This window comes from Accipiter gentilis, unplaced genomic scaffold (assembly GCF_929443795.1).
Source record: "Accipiter gentilis unplaced genomic scaffold, bAccGen1.1, whole genome shotgun sequence".
Lineage (NCBI taxonomy): Eukaryota > Metazoa > Chordata > Aves > Accipitriformes > Accipitridae > Astur > Astur gentilis.
Window position 1 is genome coordinate 684,469 of NW_026060781.1, and position 7,778 is coordinate 692,246.

The 7,778-nt window shown below is 55.8% G+C and overlaps 1 long non-coding RNA gene across 1 annotated transcript; it reads right to left on the reverse strand.

The window, feature by feature from the left end:
- Positions 1–3,177: 3,177 nt before the first annotated feature.
- LOC126036668 (uncharacterized) lies at positions 3,178–5,073 on the reverse strand. Its single transcript, XR_007505215.1, has 3 exons — positions 4,980–5,073; positions 4,354–4,458; positions 3,178–4,083 (listed from the first exon to the last, which is right to left on the reverse strand). It is a non-coding gene; the product is annotated as an uncharacterized LOC126036668 (long non-coding RNA).
- Between the last annotated feature and the right edge of the window lie 2,705 nt (positions 5,074–7,778).

The window sequence follows — 7,778 nt, forward strand, 5'->3', positions numbered from 1 at the left end:
CTGGTGGAGACTGGGCCCTGGGGGTGGCTGGGTTCCCCTCGTGGCTTGCTGGCTCAGATTTGGGGCTCAGTGGGGCTTTTGCACCTCTTGGGGGCTGTTTCTTGGTGTCCCCTGTGCTCCCTCCCCGTCCCACACAGGCACCGAGCAGTTCTGGAGAAGGAGCTTTTAATTAAAAAGACAAGAGAAAAGGTCCCATCCAAGCTGGTCTAACCCCTCCCTAGCCACCCCCGCCCACCCCCCCTGCCATATACCCCACCCGTCCTCTCCCACCCCCCCCACTGCCCCCATCTCCATCCCTCTCACCCCTGTCTAATCCCCCCCACACACACACACCCTCACGTTGGCTGCCAGAGCCCTGCGCTTGCTGGGTGCCATTGGCAAGGAGCTCTGCGCCTGCCTCTTCCTCCGCTTGCCGGCCGTGGCAGGTGGGGACGGTGGCAGGTCCATCCCCGCACCCTGCCACGGCTCCTGGGGCTCCATCCCGCTGCCGTTGACTATTTTGAGGCTCAGCATGGCGTCGCTGAGCTCGGGGATGCAGTAGTTGGGGGTGAGCATCTCCTCAGGCAGCGAGAGCGAGCTGAAGTCGTGGTCGGGGGTGTCTGTGCTGGTGCCAGCAGCATCCTCAGGCACGGAACCTCTGCTGGGAGCATCCTGGCTGACCCCCACTCTATCCAGGGCGCAACCGAAGAGCCTTAGGGCCTCTTCCAGGAGCATCTCCTCGTACACTGCAAGGTCGCCAGCAGTGTCCCCAAGGGCTTCGTTGTTGGCGGCAGCGCAGGGGCTGGTGTGGACATCGCTGCCCAGGGGTGCCCCCACAGGGGTGGCCGTGCTGGCGATGTTGATCTGTGCCAGCTGCCCCTTGATGTGCTGGTAGCCAGGGATGGACACTGGCAGCTCCAGAGGGTCTGGGGCCACCCCACTCCTCTGGTTTTTGTAGGGTGTGAGGTATCGTGGTTGGCCCTGGGGGGCCCCGCAGCCCGCGGGACCCCACAGGGCAGCACCCGGCAGAGAAGCGGCGCCTTGGCCAAGCGTGGCGGTGGCCGGTGGAGGCAGGTCGGTGGTTGTCCACTGGATGCGGAAGACCCGGGGGTCGAAGAGGCAGCCACATGGAGCCCTCTGCAGACATGTGTGGGTGAGGGGGAGCTGTGCTGGGCCGGGGGAACTGTCCAGGGGCACCCGCCGAGCCGGCCCCGATGGCCGACATCCCCCAGCTCTGGGCCAGGGGCGTGGGGAGCTTGTGGCCGGGGTGATCCCCACGGGGTGAGCCGCTGTGCCGGTGGGACAGGGTTGCAAATCGGGGAGGAGACTGGCATCTAGGAGGTGAAAGGGGAGAGGTGGCCCCAAATATTTGGGGAATTCTCTGCAGATGGGCTTTACTGGGCACGCGCCGCCCGGGCGAGGGCAAGGATGCTCACCGGGGCTTGCTGAACCCCCATGCGAAAAGTGCCGGGGGAACGGGTGTGATGGGGATGGCGAAGGGGCCAGAGCAGACTGGGGTGCCATACCTGCTGGTGGTGCCTGGGGGGCCTGGGCTGCAGGGAAGGGCTGCTCCCGTGCGGGCAGGCGGCATAGGTTGGCTGAGCCTGAGAGAATGAGACAGGAGCGATGGCCGGCGGTCACCTCTGCTCTTGTCCTCCAAGAGCATCCCTGGGCTGCAGGGGTTGGGGTCGGTCCACACCTCAAGGGTAGAAGGTTTTGGGGAGCACGAATGGCTGGAAAAGCTGGGGCGCTGGGGGGCCCCAGGGCCCAGGCAGTGGGAGCTGCGTTGGTGGCCGTGCCATGGTCCCTTCTGGCTGTTAGCTGCCAAGGACTCTTTGGCGTCTCCCCGGAAGGAATGCGGGGGCTCCCTGTGTTCCGCCCCACCCCCAAGAGCCTCCCCAGCTCCTCCTGGGGAGGGAAAGAGTTAAGGGAGGCTGGGGTGGCCCCGGGGCCTACAGGCGGCTCTCGGGGTCTGCGGGTGCAAATGCTCTTGGCTTTCAACAGTATTTTTCCGGTGGGGGAAGAAGAACAAGTTGATTCAGCCGAGCCGAGTGGGCACCAAGCTGCAGCCACAGCCTCCTTGCGCCAGATGGCAAATGCGTTTGTGACCGTTGCCCGCGCTTCTGTTCACTGCGTTGACCGGAGCGAGGCAGAAATAGGAAAAAGGACGTCGAGGGCATGAAGGAAGGTCATGCAGTGTTGCTCGGTGGCACGCTTTCCCCCAGCCCTCGCTCCAGTAGTGCTGTCAGGTCTTTCAGTCTCCTGCTGGGAAAAGCAGCAGCTCTGGATCCCCCTGGGAGGGGGTGGCCCTTTCCCTGGGTGCGTGACACCCCGGAGGAGACAGTACCCGCTGCCGCGTGCTCCCAGAAAAGGACTGGATTCTGCCCAACGTCCGGTGTCAGGGCGCTGGGGCTGTTTGCGCTCTACGGGATCCCAGGGATGGGGTTAGTACATCCCCTCCTCGTGCTTGGAGGATTCGGCGCTAGCAAGGACACCCCAAGGGTACCAAGGACACAGGCCTCTCGCTCCCGCTGTGTGAACAGTGTGTGGCCTGGGGGAGTCGGGACAACTGCCGTGAACCGGAGGCCAAAGATCTCTCCTGGCCTGTATCCTGGTAATCAAAGAGATTGCGCTCTGTTCGTGAGGCACCTCTGGCTGCAAGATTGTGCAAGGCCATGTGCTGCGTGACTTGTGGCAGGGACCGATGCTGGGGGCATGAAGGCAAGCGCGCTTCTAAAAGCATAAAACTCCATTTCATTTCAGAGCGCAGCTGAGCCACCCCGCTCCTCAAGACTCTGCCATCTGCACCGCTGTGGCTGGGACCGGGCAGTGCTGCACATCCCAAAGGCCACCAAGTCACACCCGTGTCCCTGCTTTTCCGGGAGCTTCTGCGATGCGAGCGATGTTCTGGGGGCTGATCTCTTGGACTACAGCTACCCCGTCCCTGACCGGCAGCTGGCCAGGAGGGTTGTGTCCCAAGTGGAATTCCACCTCTCTGACAAGAACCTGGCCAAGGATGCTTTCCTCCTGAAACATGTCCAGAAGAACAAGATGGGCTTCGTCAGCATCAAACTGCTGACGTCCTTGAAGAAGGTAGGCAGCGCGTTGCGTTGGCCAGCCGAGGTGGGAAGTGGCCTCCATGTGGAAGACGCCTGGATGTCCGGGTGTCTGGGTGTGCTCTGGCTGTCTGCCATGGCCAAAACACTGCTGTGTTATCAACAGCTTTCTAGCTACCAGTACAGAGCACAGCACTACGAGGGCTGCTGTCAGGTAAAGGAACTCCAACTCATCCAGATCCAATACAGAAGGAAAGTGGAGAAACAACAGAGGGAGCAGCCCAGGGACACAGAGCCCCAGGTCTCATCTGGCCGCTCCTGTGACCATATGGTGTATGCAAAATCAAATACCTGAAGTGCTCCCTTAGATGCAGTTTACAGCCAGGGGACAAGAAGGTGGCAGTTCTGCATTTTGCAGCTCCCAGGCTGGTGGCAGAGCCAAAGCAAAAAAAACAAACCCCAAACCAAACCAACCAAGAGAGGTAAAACTGGAGCGCAGGGAGCAAATGCTTTTCTTTCACCTTAGGCCAACTGCTTGGACGCTCTCTATGCTGCCCTGCCACAGAGGGCATCCCTCTCGTACCAGTAAGAGACATAAGAGTGAATTAAAGCCAGGACCCCAAACCAGACCAAAAACCCGGTTGTGATCAAGAAGAAAGTGGAGAATGCATCAAATATAACAGAAAATTATTTTGGACATTCCCAGTTTACATTTGAAAAAAAGAGAAAAAAAAAGAGGAGGAATTAGGTATTAAAAGAAGAGCACTGAATGATAAAGCAGTAGCAGTCCCTCTACCACTACAAACCCACACCCCCACACACACGTACGCACACAGACTTAACACCACCAAACTCCCCTTGACTGTGACGTTCACCTCAGCTTGCTGGTCTAGAGATACTGAATGCCTGAAGCACACCAAGGATAACTGAAAACATCTGCATGGCTTTAATGGGAATCCTCCAACTGAAACAAAGCACTTTCTCCCTCTGTCTGCGTTGGCACATCCCCGAGTCACGCTCTCACTCCTCTCCTTCAAAGTCAAGATTCCTAAACGGGAAAAGCGGGAGTGGGGAAAGGCGAAGGGAAGAGAAAAAGAGGGAGAGCATCATCAGTGGAAGACCTGCCAGCTGCTGCTGATTCAGCCCTGTTTGGGGGTCCACCCCAGCAGAGAGGAGTTGGTTTGCATGCCACGGTCCTCCCTGCCTGTTCCCAGGGACAGGCCGTTTGCTCAGCCTTGCCGGCCAAAGCGTGGGAAAAGCGTAGGTGTGCGCCGTCGCTTGCTGAGGAGCACGGTCACGATCACATGCAATCCTTTACCTTTTTCCTCCCTGGATTCAAAGGGTTTCTGTCTTCAAAGTGAGAGCCTTCCATATGGTCGTTTGTGACATTTCATCCAGGATAACAATCTCAGAAGGATCAGTCCTGCAATAAATATTTTACATAGCAATCCGTGATTATGGGAACTGATGCCACCAAGGGCATTAGCATCAGCAAGAGGAACAGCGGAGCCCCGAGAATCAAAGCTCTGCATAAGTGTGGGAGGTTTTGCTGGATGAGGAGTTTTGGGAGGCAAGCCGGGGAGCTGCAGAGCAACAGCTCTGTGCAAAGGCTCTTGCTGGGGCTTAGCCCCGGTCCGGGTTCCTAAGCCACTGCTGGTACAGATCACGCCTGCAACTCCTCATGTGTTAAGTATGAGGATCTCCAGCTACCGTAAAAGCACTGATGAGGCAAGGTTTGGGGGTCAAACGCGAGTGCTGCAGCCACTCTGCTTGCGGTCAGAGCCTTGCAATCACTTCCTGCAGCCCTGCCCCCGAATTCGATTTTCCCACCAAGCTGCCTGCTGGTTTCTGTGGGATGCCCCACAAAGAGGCAAGTGGAGAAAACTCTGCCAAACACCTTCAAGCTAATCTTGCCGGGGGTCCTGGCGCTTGGTGGGGCTTTACCCGTCACTGCTTTGCTTTGGGATATCCACGTCACTGGTCTTCCCCACGTTCAGCTGAACTGAACTTGCAGCAGCAGCAGCTTCCATGGCCCTCCTGGACTCCTGATGTAAAAAAGGGACAAATCACGTTCTCTGTCTTTGATCAAAGTGGAGATAAGCTGAATGCCCAGCACAAACTTAGCAGTCTGCCCTCCGCTTCTGCCCCTTGGCAGCTATAGGTATTAGTGCAGCAGGGGAGAAACCGTTCACTCCAAAGATTTCGGGGCAGGGGGACTGTGTGTTCAAAACATGATTATGAGCAAGTCTTGCCAGCAGCAGCAGCCGCAGCAGCATCTAATAATAATCATCATAAGGATAATGACCTTTGTGAAAAACGACTCGTTTTAAAAATTACACCTGTATTCAAGCGTTCAGCTCACTGCTACTTGAGGAAACAAAGGTTACAAAAGTTACAGGCTATTGGGATCTATTTCGATTGAGTGCTGATCTTCCCCCAACATTTCCAGACAAGCTGTAAGAGAAACAGGCAATCTCACAGACACACGGAGATGTCCAGCCCCGAGGACACAGCAAGCCTTACCTCTTCTTCTTCTCCAGCTTCATTTCTGGCATCGTCCAACTTCTTCTTCCTTTCTGGCATAAGGTCATCCAGAAAGCTGAGCTCTCGCTTTGAGAAGCAGAAATCCATCGCTTTCCGGACAAATACGAGAGCCAAAACCTTCATGAATAAGAGGGAAGATGCGGTGAGCTCAGAGACGATGCCACCTCTCACAACAACGCTGCAAACACCCCGCTGCCGAGCGGTGGCAGCTCTTACCATCATGGGAAAGATGATGGCGGCACGGGACACCTTGATGGTCCAGAGCAGGACGAGGCAGGTCAGCTGGATCGCCGTGAAGAAATGCACCTTTCGCAAGGGCACGTGCCGCAGGTAGATGAAATCCGGCTGGTGTTTCGCTGGCATCCAAAACAGCTTCAAGCGATCAAAGAACTGCGAAATAAAAGGGAAAGGTTGCCACCTTGGGACTGCGGCAAGTTTCTGGCCCTCTCGAGACGTGGAGGCACTTTGCAGCATCTCGCTTGCCGTCAGAAATACTGGATCCCACCGCATTCCTCCTGGGAGCAGCACCCATTTTCCCTTCGCTCCATCTAGCAACCGGCTTGCCCCTGAGAGCTGCCCACCAAACGGCAACTATTCCATGCCATTCCATTATTAGCATTTCTCGGCCCACTGAATCCCCCCGCGAGGATTTCCACCAGTGGTAGAAACTGCCTTCCCTTTGCACCAAATTCCCCCGCTTTTCACGTAACCAAACACTGACCTGCCCTAAACCCTGCAACAGAGAGCGCTGAACTTGCCTGGTCCTCCCAGCCCTCTATACCTCCTGTGCCTCCACCAATCTCTTTCTTACACAAAAGAGTTTCATTGCTTGCTCTGCGAGAAGTTTTTCCCATGCCACTGCTTTTTTCCCTGCTGCTACAGAGACAAAATACCAGGGAGCCGACATGCTGCACGCTGTAAAAGAGTCCGTACCTGAATTCCTCTGAGCGACGACACACCCATGTAGAGAAAGACGCCATAAAGCACAGGCATTGGTATAAACTGGGGGGGGGGGGGGGGAAGAAAAAAAAAAGAAAGAATGCAATCGTTTCTTTTTCTGTATTGCATTTTCAGTATTACCACCCTCTTCCACAGGCACTGCCTAAAATTGCTTGAAGCTTTCCAGCTTCCATTCAGGCTTAGAGATGGGTCAGATATTAACCATTGTTTTGCCATTTTGTGCGCACGAGTGAGCTAAGGCTCTGCTTTAGGCTGAACTTGGGAGTTATCTCTCCTCAGAATAATCCTATTTTCCAGAAAGGTTGGAGGAAAATAGGCGATTTCACCCGTGCTACCCTATGCCGCATTCTCTGGCGGTAGAAGAAACACTTCTGCCTATTCTTGGGGCAACAGGCAAAGGCCACAGGCCTCCTTTTAGCCTAGAGACGAGATTACTTTGTGGGAGGAACGTGCAAGGAAGCCCACAGGGATGACCTCAGTGTGTTTAGCTCCTGGGAACGGCTGCTCCGCGGCATTTGGGGAGCAAATTGCAGCCACTAAAGGGCTGCCTGTTTGAAACAGAGCAGATGTGCTTGTCTGAATATGCTCAACTGTAACCCATAAACATGGGTGGGCCTGAAAGACACCCAAAAATTCAAGCAGTTGCGTTGCTTGCTCGCCTCGAGCACACCAAACGGGGGCCTGAAGGGCTGCAAAACCTAACCGAGGCTGGTTCCCACCGTTGGTCAAGCCCCAAGGGTTGGGACCACCTCCTCCTCCTCCGCTCCACAACTAACTACTCAGGCCTGCAGAGAGGGGACTGTTTTTCTGTAACCTCCAACAAGCTCACGGTTGTTGGGTGGTTTGCATTTTCCTCTCACCTTTAACACGGAAGTGAAGAAGACAGAGCAGCCCATGAGCACAAAGATCAGCAAGCCAGTGACTCTCTGCTCTCGTATCCCCAGCAACTTGGGTTGTTCTCCTGGAGCTGAGCAGTCAGACTCTACTTTGAGGCTATTCACGTGGGTGATGGACAGGACGGTCGCAGCCACAAACCAGGGCAGCCCCATCACAGAGCACACCCCGAGCATCACGGCCACCACAAAAAGGTCCAGGTGGTACCCGCATCCTTTCTGCAGGCAGGAAAACAAGAAACAGAGCATCCCATAGCACAAGAGCAAGGATAACGTCGCAAGTCAGACTCAAACCCTGCTCGAGCACAAGTCAACTTCTTCAGAATTCAAAACAAGAAATGGAAAC